This window comes from Thermobia domestica, chromosome 6 (assembly GCF_964235325.1).
Source record: "Thermobia domestica chromosome 6, izTheDome1.hap1.1, whole genome shotgun sequence".
Lineage (NCBI taxonomy): Eukaryota > Metazoa > Arthropoda > Insecta > Zygentoma > Lepismatidae > Thermobia > Thermobia domestica.
This window is the reverse complement of record NC_137459.1, coordinates 52,637,176-52,651,773: the sequence shown is the minus strand read 5'-3', so window position 1 is coordinate 52,651,773 and position 14,598 is coordinate 52,637,176. Positions and strand designations below refer to the sequence as shown.

Here is a 14,598-nt window from a genome sequence, read left to right as displayed (position 1 = left end):
GTCCATGTGAAAGGTGTTCCTGCCAACTTCATGCTGGAGGACCACTGAAACTTCATATTCTCACCACATTTCAAATAAACTTAGAGCCTTTAAATTGAAAGCTCAAATTTTGGGAGTTGGTTTTTCTGAGAGCTCAATTTCTACTCAAATCCTACATTCTGTTTCAGAATTTGAGCTGTTAGTGGCGCAAGTTTTAAGTGGACTTAGACCTTTTAAATTGAAAGCTCAAACTCCGGGAGTTGGTTTTTTGAAAGCTCAAATTCTACTGAGTATCTGGACGGAGTTTGAGAATTTGAGCTTTCGGTGGTCCTCCAGCGTAAAGTTGGCAGGACCACTTTTCACATGGACTTAGAGCCTTGAAATTGAAAACTCAAATTCTGGGAGTTGGTTTTTCCAAGAGCTCAAATTCTACTGAATATCTGCACGGAGTTTCAGAATTTGAGCTGTTGGTGTCCTGGTACGATGTGTTCGAAATTACAGCCTTTAACTGCACTTAGACGTTTTAAATTGAAAGCTCAAATTCCAGGAGTTGGTTTTTTTGAAAACTCAAATCCTGGTGAATATCTGAACCGAGTTTGAGCTTTCAGTTGTCTTGCAGCGTGAACTTGACAAAACCATCTTTCAAATGAACTTAGAGCCTTTAAATTGAAAGATCATACTCTAGGAGTTGATTTTTCTGAGAGATAAAACTCTGCTAAAATTCTGCACCGATTTTCAGAATTTGAGCTGTTAGTGGCGCAGTTTTGAAGTGGACATAGACCCTCAAAATTGAAAGCTCAAATTCCGGGAGTTGGTTTTTTTGAAAGCTAAAATTCCACTGAAAAATATCTGGAAGGAGTTTGAGAATTTGAGCTTTCGGTGGTCCTGCAGCGTGAAGTTGGCAGGACCATGTTTCAAATGGACTTAGAGCCTTTAAATTGAAAGCTCAAAATTTGGGAGTTGGGTTTTTTGAAAGCCCAAATTCTACTGAATATCTGGACGGAGTTTGAGAATTTGAGCTTCCGGTGGTCCTGCAGCGTGAAGTTGGCAGGACCACCTTTCAAATGGACTTAGAGCCTCTAAATTCAAAGCTCAAATTCTGGGAGTTGGTTTTTCTGAGAGCTCAAATTCTACTCAAATCCTGCACCGAGTTTCAGACTTTGAGCTGTTAGTGGTCCTGCCAACTTCACGCACCTGCAATAGTCGATTTCTATGTTTTGGGTAACATTGTTTGAATTTTGTTAGGCACGTGTTATATACTTCTTAATGATTTCCAACGATTGTATGTGTGATCAGTAGATTATGACGAAACATTTATTTCCCATTTATTCCCTTATTTTACGACAATTGTACTTACTTTTCATGAAAAATTTTAGAACTCTTGAAGTGCTACTCAGAACTCTAGAAAAATATAAGAGATTTTAAGATTTTTGATTTTGAATGAAATTAACAGCGAAACTTTAAAATCGCTATAAAATCTTTATTTACCCAGAACTATTGGTCTAACCTAGCAAGAACTCTAGAACTCTTTGAGTGCTACTCAGAACTCTAAAAAAATAAAGACATTTTAAGATTTTTGGTGTTGCGTGAAGTTAGCACCAAAATTTTAAAATCGCTATAAAATCTTTATTTACCCAGAACTATTGGTCTAAACTATCAAGAACTCTAGAACTCTTTGAGTGCTACTCAGAACTCTAAAAAAAATATCGATTTATTAAACTTTTGGTCGCTAACTTCACGGGGGTGCACATAATGATGGATCGTCACCACGAAATAGAAAGTCATGTGTTATGTGTGTTTGCCTGATGCGAAGATCGGAGTTAGAATTCGTTCCTGCTGTCAAGATCCTGAGCTGATAATCCAGATACCAAATTCAGGTTTGAATACACATAATTTGTTATTGACACTCTAGTCCCAGCCAAGTTGCTACCGCTAGCAGAACTGAGCAGCGAATAGCAAATGCAGGTTCGTGTTGGGTATGAGGAGCTCTCTTCCTTCATGACTAGCAGTGTTTAGTGCATAGTCTGCCTCATCCTTACCTGCTATGCCAATATGGATACCCAGAACTTCACACCTCTGTGCTAATAATATATGACATGACGAGATAGGAGGATTTGCTGGACGAAAGGATATTTACTTTGCACATCGAGGAGGCTACTCAGGGCGCTTTGAGAGTGACAACAGACTAAGTTCCCGCGTATATGATGTGCAGAGACATAGGATAAAGATTATAAAATTGTAACCAGCTCAACAGTGAATACTGTCATCGCGGAAGGTTCGTGGTTCGATCCCAGATATGTTATTTTGTGACGAACAGCATTGTGTCCATAGGTTTCTCTGGGTCCCCCCGTTTCCCCTTACACTCTCCCTCCAATAATTCTTTCATAATCATTCACTTCCACTAATCACACGCCTCCTTTAACCTATAGAGCATTGTTGTGGGACGTAAAACTGAAATTTCATTTAATTCACTAGCATACAATAAGGACAAATGCTTTGGAATATTTAATTATCAGCATCGCAGTTCCCATAATTTTGCACTAGCGTCATACAGCTCCGTCCATCTTGGATTATAATAGAGTAAAATATTTTAAGTTAACTATATCGGAAATACAAGTAAAATTTTACGCTGGCATTATCTTACTTTCTCATACAGTAAGCCTAGCCAAATGTGAAGAGATACTGCTGGAGGAAGAGAGGTTTGTCCCACTTCCAAATTGGCTGATTTCAAATCATTGGCTCCGATAATCCAGATTGTACTTCAGCCCTAATCTGAGGCTGGTGGGGCTGGGACTTTATCTCTTTCTGGTTTCAAGGAGTTCCAAGACCATGGGTTCGACTCAGTTGGGTTGTGCTCACACGATGGGATTCGGTACTTTGCGATGTCTGGACACCTTCAGGCACAAAAAGAAATATGTTTGCTTGCCTTAAAATGCTCCCGCGCTGACATTGGAAATGTTGATAGACTCTCACTAGCTAGGGAATTACTCTCCGCTAGAATACAGCCTATAACTACGAGATTGGTATATTTGTTGATCTGATAAGAAAGACAACTTCGATTGTATATGTGAGAGGGTAAGTGATATTATCGTTTAAGGTAATACAAGGTTAGACTCAACGAAGCTAGAGATAAGTTTAGGCAAACCACACAAAGATATGAATATTTTTAGCTACTAAAAATGAAAATGCTATCTAATATGAACATTACAGACACGCTATTTCAATTGAGTATACCATGATACATACTATTATTCCTGTTGCTCTGCGCGGCATGGTTTAAAATATGAAATTTCATATTTTGAATCTCTCTCTACTTATAAAAAAAAATAGTTGTTTTCATATAATAATTTTGAAAAACAAGTGATTCAATACTTATATAATAATAGTAAATAAACTGATAGTTGGATTCAAAAAAACATTCCAAGCACAAAAACCTGAATAGCCAACAATTATGATGTAAGAAATTCTGGGCTGTAACAACAACATACAACAGTCTGCTAATATATTTGAAAAAATTTCGATATACTACATTGTTTACTCTCCTGATCTCAAATATTCTTTATTGTATGTTGACAATGACGTAAATACGGATGCGCACGAGACAAAACTAAAAAGAACATCCTATTTTACCTTCAGAGAATGCTTATACAGAGGATGGACAAAAATATGGAAACTCTTAGTATAAAAGAGGTTGGTGTTGCTGTGGTCACTGGAACATCCTGTGAGATACACAACCTGAGCGATCGACAGATAGGCCAGTTGTAGTTCAACAACCGGTCCGTACAGGTTGTCGTGAATCATATCTCAGCTGACAGAGTTTCAAAGAGGGCTTTGGATACGCGTACGGTGGGAGCTTCCGTGACGAAAGTAGCGGAAATGTTTGGTGTATCAAAAGGCACAGTCTCAAAGATCATGACTGCTTACGAGTGTTTCTGAAAAACTGCATCAGCGAAGCACCAGCGTGGACGCAAGTGTGTATTGCGTGACAGAGAGACGCACATTGAGTAGGATTGTGACTAAGCAGAAGATCACCACGGCGTCAAAAGTCACAGCTGAGCTTAATATAATGCTTACAAACCCTGTTAGCATCAAAACAGTCTAAAGAGAACTTCACAAGCAGAATATTTATAGATCTGCAATTCCCAAACCACTCGTGACTTTTGACCATGCTGCTATATGGAGACAAGGTGCAACGCCCATACAAACTGGACAATGGAGCAGTGGAAGACTGTCATGTAGTCGAATGAGTCTTGCTTTTCATTGTTTCCAATTGGTAAAGTTTACATGTGGAGAACGTCAGCACAAGCGTACGATACACACTGACCGTACCAAGAGTGAAGCATGGTGGTGGTTCAGTGATGATTTGGGCAGCCATATCTGGTATTGTGCCGAACCTTGTATCATCACCCTCCATGGACATGTTACTGACAAGAACTACGTAACCATTCTGAGTGACCAGCTGCACTCCATGGTGCAAACTTTGTTCCCAGATATTAATGTAGTGTTAAGATGACAGGGACCCTGTTCATACAGTTTACATCGTCCAGGACTGACTTGTTGAGCACGAATATGAAGTGTCACATCTGCCATGGCCTCCACAATCGCCAGACATCAATACCACAGCCTGTGTGGTCAGTTTTGGAGACCAGGTGCGAGCCCGCTACCCATCACCGCCATGTCTACAACAACTTGCGGCTGTTGTGGCGGAAGAATGGTACAACATTCGTTTGACAACCATACGCGACCTGTATTTCTCCATTCCCCGTCGATTGCAGGCTGTTCTACGTGTCAAAGTTGGTCCTACTCGCTATTAATAAAGGTAATGTGTAATTTTCCAGGTGTTTCCATATTTTTGTCCATCTCCTGTATATATTCACCATGTGCCAAACAACTGTTCAACTTTCATTTGAGAAGATGTAACGTTCTCAGGTTCCTGAACAAACTATAATACTAAGTCATTTATCGTATACTGCTCCGCTTGGGCGTCAAGTAGTCTAACTTCAAAATTGAAATTTTACAGGAGTGAAAATTGAAGTTCAAGATCTCACGAACCATCCATATTTCTGTTATATTAGCAACCAAAACCATAACTACGTGGTTTATAGTTTTATAATTTACTGTTTACATTTTTTAAAGGTACATATGAATAGAAGTGAATGATTCCATTTTGTCATTTTTGGAGTTAGGCCACTTGGCACAAAAGCGGTCCATTTTTGTAATATACTATTGTAAAATAGTCTTATATTCATATAATATGTGATATAAAAATACATGATGCATTTTAAGTAACTCATGATATGTTATAACACATTATAGTCCCAAATAGTTGAGGAAGCGAATAGACCAGAATATTATGTAGGCCCATTACGATCATGGAAACAAAAGGACAGCTATAACTATATTAAATTACTATAGACTGCCAGTTGCTCACTCAAAAAATTTATGACGTTCACTTTGTTGCAATATTTTTATACAAACTAGATATCTGGATAGATACTTAAGTATTGTTAAATTTGAAGAACTATCAAATATCACGACACAAAATTATTTGTTTTGTTTAACTAAAATGAAAGTTAAAGGTTATTGTCGAAAGGTTTACTATTAAGTTTACGCATTCTGTACCCTTTTAAATAAATGTTGATATTGGTTTCAGAGGAGATAGCTGTATCTGACTAGTTTCTTCGAAATGCTTTTTTTTTTTTTTTTTTTTTTTTTTTAATATGGAAAGCTTTTAGAGACAGGTCAAGATTTTTACAAGCAGTCTCATCTCGAATCGAAAATAACATTTGTCTCGATTCATCTCGAATTTTACAAAGCATGGCTCGACTCGTGAGCATCCCTAGTCGGGTACAGCGGCTCCAGAAACAGAAGAGGAATTATTCAAAGGCTATATAGTAACATAAACAAGCTTTAAATATCAATTTTTGATCTCTAGACGGATGCAAAAAGAATACCGACAATATTACAATGAATGTTGTTATGGGTTTGTCAGTTTATGTTTAATTCCGTTATGCTTTGAGGTGCTATATCCATATACTGAAGAGAACTTTTAAAAATGCTCTCTTGTTCGCCGAATCCTGGGATATTTATGCATCACAAAATTTATTTTCGGTACACTGGAACGCAGATGTCGATTCCGATACGATCCCGAAAATTGTGCGATGTATAACCATGACTGATTGACTAATCAGCGTCTAGGCTAAACTATTTAAGCTAGAAACTTGAAATTTGGACAGTATATAGGATTTGTAACGCAAGGAAGGCTTTTATAAATTCGACGTGAAAGAGGGGAAAATTAATGGTTGCAGTTATTATAATAATGGGATGTATATATCCTGGAATCCCTTAAGTTTAGAGACACCAAATTTCAGGTTTAAAATTTCCAATTAAAATAAGTAAACAAGCTATTCAGATTTTTAAATATCTTATATAGAAGGGGAGAAAAGGGGTAGTGATGATTGAGTAAGGTTCTCATAAGAACTGTTCCAATTACGTGCAAAACGTCGAGTTCAGAAGAATCTTATGTGAAATATGCAAGAATAAAGACCCAAATATTGCCTGTAGTAGCCCAGGGGAATATTAAAGCTCTATACTATGCCATCCACTCGTGGTTTCTGATGTTTGTAGAAATCAACAACAAACAATAGGTGCCCTTTCGTGGTTCTGGGTTGGATTCACATTGGGCGCAAATGCCTCTGATACAAATGCGAGTAATAGTTCGTGTTCCAGTTTCAATAATTTGTATCATGTAATACAGACCTAGTGCTGAGAAAGGTATATTAAATTTCAATGCATGAATCAAAGAAATTTTCCTTGTTGTGGTATCTGAATGTAAAAGTTTGGCGATATTTCACACTGACTTACACAGACTGCTAGCGTTGGAAGTTTGTCTTGAAGGAATATGATGCAAAAGTAAACGAACAAATTGATAGTGTGAGAGAGTTAAAGCGGTGTTGCCCATGCGACTAGATTTGAGACTCGCTCGTCTCGGAAAGTTGTAGTAAAAGTGCTTTCTCGTCTCTAAAACTATATTTTTTTCTATTGAAAGAGCTCTCTCTGTTGTCTCGTGGACAACACTAGTGATACACCATTAGTGTTGTCCACGTGACGAGAGGAAATAAGGTTTTCTCGTTTTGTCAACTTTGTAGGAGTCTCGTCTCGATTCTTGAATTCTTCCTCGTCTAATTTTGTAAGTTTATAAACAAAAGTTACCCCTTGATATCTCTAAAAATTTCTCTAGACGCTATCAGATTTATTCCGCGCCACGAAAGATCCATGAAGGGTATGATATAACAATGTTTAACATTAAAGTATATTGTGTAATGAGTTGAGCATTTTTAAGTCTTCATCCCGGCGAAATTAAAATACCGCTAATTTTACAGCAATTATGTGGTATCTTCAAATAGATAAAAGTTAATTGAAATATGGAACAAGAGCGCCCTAGACGATGTTATTTTGCGTGAGGTACCGTTATCACAAGTCACCTAGTGGCTTTCCGTTTTCAGCTGTTTAGAAACGCAAAAATAAATACCGATATTCAAAATGGCTCGAAATCGAAAGCAGATAAGTGAGTCGTGATAACGGTTTCTCATGTAAAATATTATTGCCTAGGGCGCTCTTGTTCCACATTTTGATTATCTTCTATCTCTTTGAAGATATCACATAATTACTGTAAAATTAGCGGTATTTTAATTTCGCCGGGATGAAGACTCTTAAGTGTCGATAAATGTTCTTACTTGTGTTCGTACAATTACTTTATCAATTTATAAACTATGAATCACGTTAACGCTAAAAAATTATTTGAGATCTAACTGTAAGACTTGGGTGAACTAATGCTGCCCAAGAAACTTGTCAAATTTCTCGTATTATCTCGAAAACGAGACGAGAATTGCAATGTTTCTATTCTCATATCTAGTCTCAAGTTGAAAATGTGACTCCGTTGCGTCGGTAACATACATTATTCAGAATATACTGGTTACCTAGTAAGGCTAGAACGGTCGGTGCCCACTCTACATTTTGCCTCCCTCTAAAACTGAACGTTATAAATAATTTTAAATTGACTCAAAACTAGAAATTAAATTCAGCACGTTTTGCTCATTTCTGCGTAAAATGATACAATATTCTTGCTAGATGCACCAAACACCTAGCATATAAAAAAAGCGTGTAAATAAATTATGTGTCTATAAAAGAAACTTGCAAGTGACGAACATTCGTGGTCTTGGATCTGTGTACTATAATATGTCACTATAGAATACTCTTTGTAGAAGGAGCTACAACTTTTATAAACAATAAATAAAACAGTTTTGTGATGTTCCTTGATGTGTTTGTCATTGCCTCCTCAGTATCAATACCCCCGAACCTTTAAGAAATTGAGATGATTTCGCCGAATAAAACGACTGCTTAAAACGAATTAAAATGCACGGCTATATCGCTTAAATACTTATAGTAAACGCACCCAAGGGTTAGTGTGTGTTAGCACAGAAACCTTCGGGTAGTCGAAAATAATGAAATAAAATCTTTCTGTTTAACATCCCACGATTATGTCCCTTATGCTAAGGGAGACGATGATTAAAGGAAGTGAATGATGGAAGAATTGGTGGAATGGGAAAGTTGGAGGAAACGGGAGTACCCCGAGAAAATCCACGGACACGATGTTGTCCACCACAAAATTACTTTGCCGGGATCGAATCAGCGACCCACTCACCAGTGGTAAGCGCTGTAACACTGAGTTACCGTGTCCCCTGGGTAGTCCGAGAAGATTGGATGATCCATAAGAAGTTTGATCTTATGGAAGTGAAGAACAGGAACTGTGATTGGATTCAGCGTGTCTTCATGGTACAGTCCGCAGCAAAAAACCTGCAACATGAGCATGTAAATTTATTGTGAAACGACGAAGTCTTTGGCTCCAAAATAAGTGTGCAGTGGAGGACGCCGAAGTTTTCAATGGCGTGATTCGTTCCACTTAGACGCTATGTTGATTCCCTTGACTGTTAGGCGTAGTTTCACAATAAATTTTCATGCTCATGTTGCAGATTTTTTGCCTCGGACGGGGGCCGTGCTCCATACTCCCGAGCTAAGTTAAATTGAATTACCATTACATGCCGCTGTCGTCCAGCGTATATCTTGTAGCAAATATTGTCCCAATGCAGCCCGTCGTGTTTTGATTTTCTGACGAAACTTCTGAAGAAAAGCATAATCAGATTATGCATAGGGCAGGGTCTATTGACGGGACTTTTTTTCTGCGACGATGAGCTTGAGCTTTCTGTCCACGAAATCTCCATACGTACAGTACACCTACTTTCGAGAATGCAACAATTCAAAACTTACGATTGCTAATGATTTAGTTTATATACGCAATGCGAATTGGATGAAAGGCAGTGATGATAACTGAACAAACGTACAAGTAATCATTCCTCAATAACTTTGTATTTAATACGTAATTTTGGATAAATGGAGTGCAACGCAATGACACTATTAACATTTTTGACAAAAAGAATCGTTATGGGAATCAAACAAAATACAATAAAATAAAGGCGTTCTTATGGATAAAAACATTTTATTTCCAAACACTTTTCTGTAAATATAAATTCTTTTATAGAAGTTGTGATGCACTATAAGAGCTGACCTACTTTCGGTGTAACGGTTTGTGGATGGTGAAAGTTTTCACCCCCTTTCGAGGCAGGCAACTGGTTTTCTTGATGGAGGGAATGAACCCAATTGTATGGTATACAGCTGTGAAGGGATGTTGCGGGAAAACGCGATTCTTGTTTGAAGCGTAGGGAGGAACAGACCTTTGAAAAGTCTATCAAATTACTGCAAAGACGAAGGACGGAACACCAACCCTACACAAAGACATGACTCTATGATGAATACTGTTAAAATAAATTTTACGATTAAAAATACTGTAAATAAGTGTATATATTTTTTAAAATTTTATTTTATTTATTTTGCTTTGGCATACAATTTACACGTTTTGTATAGCACTTTTGGCAGAGACGGAAAGTTATTATCTACAATTTTTTACGGTTTTCCTCCTCCATTTGATGTTTCCCTGAAAAAATGGAGGACACTATATACCTGATTGGAATCAAAACTGTATGGTGGTAGTGTAGGCCTTGGCCTACATAAGCGTATGAAGTACGTTGTGTAAGCTTAAGATTCTCGGGTTATGGGCGGTCGAATTTTGCGTCATAGGTATATTCGAAGATAAAAGCTCCCAGACCAAAACTCATCCTATCGAGGTCAAACTTAACATAGCGGTATAACTTCACGTACTATAAAATCATGTGAAATATGTTGTACAGGCTTATGATTTGCGAGTTATTGGAGTCCAATTTTGCGTCATATTAAAAAAAATAAATACATAAAAGGTAAAGACCACCGCACTGAACTTCCTCGCTCCAAGTTCTTAAGAAGCTAAATCACGTTATGCTGCAGTTTTAACTGAAATATTTATTAGTGACATACGAACAAAATTATACGGCGTTCTCGGGAAACTTCGTCCGCAGAAAACTCATCCCCAAAAGTAAATACTACTCTTTGTGGACACTATCGTAAGAAATAATTTATGAAACACAAGCTATTAAAGAAATATTTAGGAAATATGAAGAAAATAGTCTGAGTAGGTTTTGTATAAGCCGACTGAAAATGAATTCAACTCCACGAGAAAACTACCACTTGTTGATCGTTCCGTGAGTAATGACTAATCATGTATTGTGAGGTAATTAATGAAACATTTAAGAAATGTGAACAAAATTGACTGAGTTGTTCTTGAGAAAATCGCCCGAAAAAGTTCCCAAGATTAAAGTACCTCTTGTGTTCCTTTTCATGACAACTGAGTTATGCCATAGTGAGTTATCAGCTTACTACTAAAACATTTATTTATGAAATGTGAACAAAATTGCTGGAAAAAACTCATGCCAAGAGTAAACTATCCATTGCATTTTCTAAAAGACTAGTTATGCCACATTATTCAGTTATTAATGAAAAATATTTATTTTATGAGATATGAACAAAATTAAGTCATTTTTGAGAAAATCATCCGAAAGAAAATTCACCCCTAAAAGTAAAATACCTTTTGTAAATAATTTCAGAGTGGAACAGTTATGCCATGTTGTCAGGTCACTAACGAAATATTTATTTATCAAATATGAACAAAATGGATTGAGTCATTTTTGAGAAAATAGTTCTTAAGAACTCTCCTCTAAGAGTAAATTATCCTCCTGGATGTTCCCAGAGAAATTACACCATACTATTGGGTTATTAATGAAACATTGATGTCTGAAATTGGAACAAAAATCGTTAGAATAGTTTAAGAAAATTGCAATTCTCTATTTTCAGCATTAAATAAACTTCCGTTAATTTTGGGGATAGGAATAAAATTCGAAAAACGTCATTAGTAAAATTATTTTTTAAAAAATAAGTTTGAAGTTTGGAAAAATGAAGTTTTACGTCCCACGCATATGCCGGCCAGGCTAAAGGAGACGATGATGATGAAAAATGAAAGAAAATGGTGAAACGAAGAAAGTAGGAGGAAACGGGAGAACCCCGAAAATACCCACGCACACGGTGTTTTCCCACCACATAGTTCACTTGGCGCGAGCTGGGATCGAATCAAGAACCCCGTGTACCAGAGGTGAACGCTCTACCACTGAGACACATCGGCCTCATTTAAAGTTTGATACGTTGAATGATCTCTTGGCGAATGAACACACACATATCGGTACTGGAAGATGGACGAATAGACAACAAAAAATAACTTTTTTCAGTATGTAGGGGCAAATATAACGTGTAAGTCCATTGAAATCTCAAATTCGATATTTTTTTTTCATGACCACCATACTTTCTCCTCTCCTATTGCCACTCAAAAGTAAAAACTCTTTATGCTTAAATGATCCGATCGGGATCAAAATTTCCACAGCGTTAGACCTTGGCCTCTTATATAAGTGAATGACACATTTTGTTGTGCAGGCTTACTGTTCCCGAATTATATGTGGTAGAATTTTGTGTCATATTTCCGAAAGCAAAGCCCATATACGAAACTCATCCGGTCGGGATCAAAATTCAGCTACTGTAAAAGCCTGTAAAATATTATGTTGTATAGACTTACTTTTCCCTAGTTATACTCGGTCAAATTTTGCGTGATACTTTCAATAACAAAACTCATGTACAGGGTGGACCACTTATCTTCATTCGCTCTTGTAAAATTTTAAGCTAACAGATACAAAACACTGAAATTTCGTACAATGCAAATATGGACAGGAAGGTACTGTTTGACATATAATGCAATACAACTAGACTAAGTATTCAGCACTGTGCGGCGTCCCCCTATTAATGTGGACTCCTAATCACAACTGGGAAAAGCACCCAATGCATTTGCCGATGCCGGGTTCACAAATCACAATCATGCAAGATCAGCGCTCACAGTACAGGCCCTTTCCCCACCACACTTTCTCGCCTCCAAGATACTCGATCACAGATCCATGCCGCCGGCTTCGGTGTGACAGCCAGACAAGAATATAATCAGCCAAAAAACAATACTTATTCGAGAAGCAATCAATATTTGTTTACTTATTATTTTTTTCGAATAATGAAAAAGGAATAATTAGATGAATTTATTGCACAATTTAAGAACTATTCGAATGCACGCACCAGCAGTCGAAGAACGACCACGACCAGTACCTCCACTAATATCAATTTATACATATTACATGTGTAATTTTTCATAACATTAATTTGTTTGCTACTATAGAATTACTTTTCCAGAAAACAAATATAAGAACAAGAAGAAAGAAACTTGAAACTAATCAAAATGAAAATGAAATCTAAGTTTAACGTCCCACGATTATGCTCTTTAGGTTAAGATAGACGGATGATTAAGATAAGTGGATGATGGACGAATCGGTGGAATGACAATGTGGGAAGAAACGGGAGTACCCCCCCCCAAAAAATCTTCATGCACCAGAGAAAAGCGTTCTATCACTGAGCCCCCTGCCCCCCCCCTCCTTAAGACACTCATACCTAGCAACAATGCTTAGTTTGTGAGGGTATGTTAAGCACCCGGAAAGCTGAAGTTTTTCAGTGCTTCAAGTCAGGATGTCTAAGCTTAGATACAAATAATAATATTATTATTATTATTATTATTATTATTATTAATAATAATAATAATAATAATAATAATAATAATAATAAATATTTGAAGAACTAAAAAATATTTTTTCAGTTTTACGTCCCAGCGTTGTGCCGTTTAGGGTAAGGAGACCTTAATGGGGAGAAATGAAAGGAAGAACGTGGAAAAAGAAACTCGAAAACACCGAGAAAACCGATGCACAGGGTGTTTGTCCACCACAAAGCCCACTTTGTGAGAGTTGAGACTTAGGTGACGTGATTTTGAATTTAACGTCCGATTCAGCAGCGAGGCTATATGAGACGTGGACCTACTGATTAACGTGGAATCCCGAACAACATGGGCTCCCACCGTGAATCGAACCCAAGTCTCCCGCACCAAAGGCGAGTACGCTAACCGCTTAGCTACTGAAGAGCTCTGAGCTGGGATCGAAACAGGGGCTCCACGCCTCAGAGGCGAACGATCTACCACTGAGCCACGGCGGCCTAAGGAAAAGGGTGAAACACCGAATAAAAGTAATGGATCAATAGAATAGAAATAAAATTAATGCGATAGAAAGCACACAAACAGCGAAGGAAAATTTCACGTATCGTACTTAGGCATATCGATCACATAGTACTTCATGTGACAAGACAGCTTCCCAGTTAGCGCTTTCATTTCCAGAGCAGGAGAAGCAGGAGCCAAGAGCATATGCTTTTTTCCCACGTTAAGTTGTAGTTCCACGTCACATATACGTAACTAGAACATTGCACAGGGGCATTAAAACTCCAAACACACATAGAAATAAACTTGTACTGAACCACTGGCGCAAATCCCGGGGGAATAAGGGGAACATGCCCCCAATAATCCGATTTGAAATGTGCTTTTTGGGGAGAAATGTGATGATTTGTGTCCGACTACCACTTCATCTACATCGCCTGATGTATAATAACAACAGGTTCACCTCAGAAATCAGATTCATCTATCGTAATACGAGTCTCCTTTCCTTCTTCCCCCCAGAATAAGCCACAAATCTACCCCCTCCCAATGTTGAGAACAACTCTGCTCACTTGATCCTTTAAAACATAGTTTTTCAACTTCATAAATATTCTGAACATCGCTTAAAAAAAGTTATTGGAACGGTTTTACTCCCCCTCCCCAATGTTGAAGGCAGATTAGCGCCGATGACCATAACAATAGTACAAGTCAGCACAACCATTTAATAGTCATATATATATATATATATATATATATATATATATATATATATATATATATATATATATATATTCATTTTATAACCAATTAATGAAAAAAAAGCACTCAATACACATAGAGGAACTTGCTAATGTAGAAAGCATCACGGACATTTATGTTGACGCTTAAAAGGCTTACTTGTGAAAAGAACACAAATATAGTCAACATTATCCAAGTAGGATAATTAACTCACAACGGTGTAGATAAACCATTTGCTAATAAACTCACCACTTAATTTCTTTTTACCACCACATATT

The 14,598-nt window shown here is 37.3% G+C and overlaps 1 protein-coding gene across 2 annotated transcripts in view; it reads right to left on the bottom strand.

The window, feature by feature from the left end:
- Positions 1-14,598, bottom strand: part of LOC145687991 (putative G-protein coupled receptor Mth-like 1) — a 199,732-nt gene that overhangs the window by 48,944 nt on the left and 136,190 nt on the right. The window lies entirely within an intron of this gene.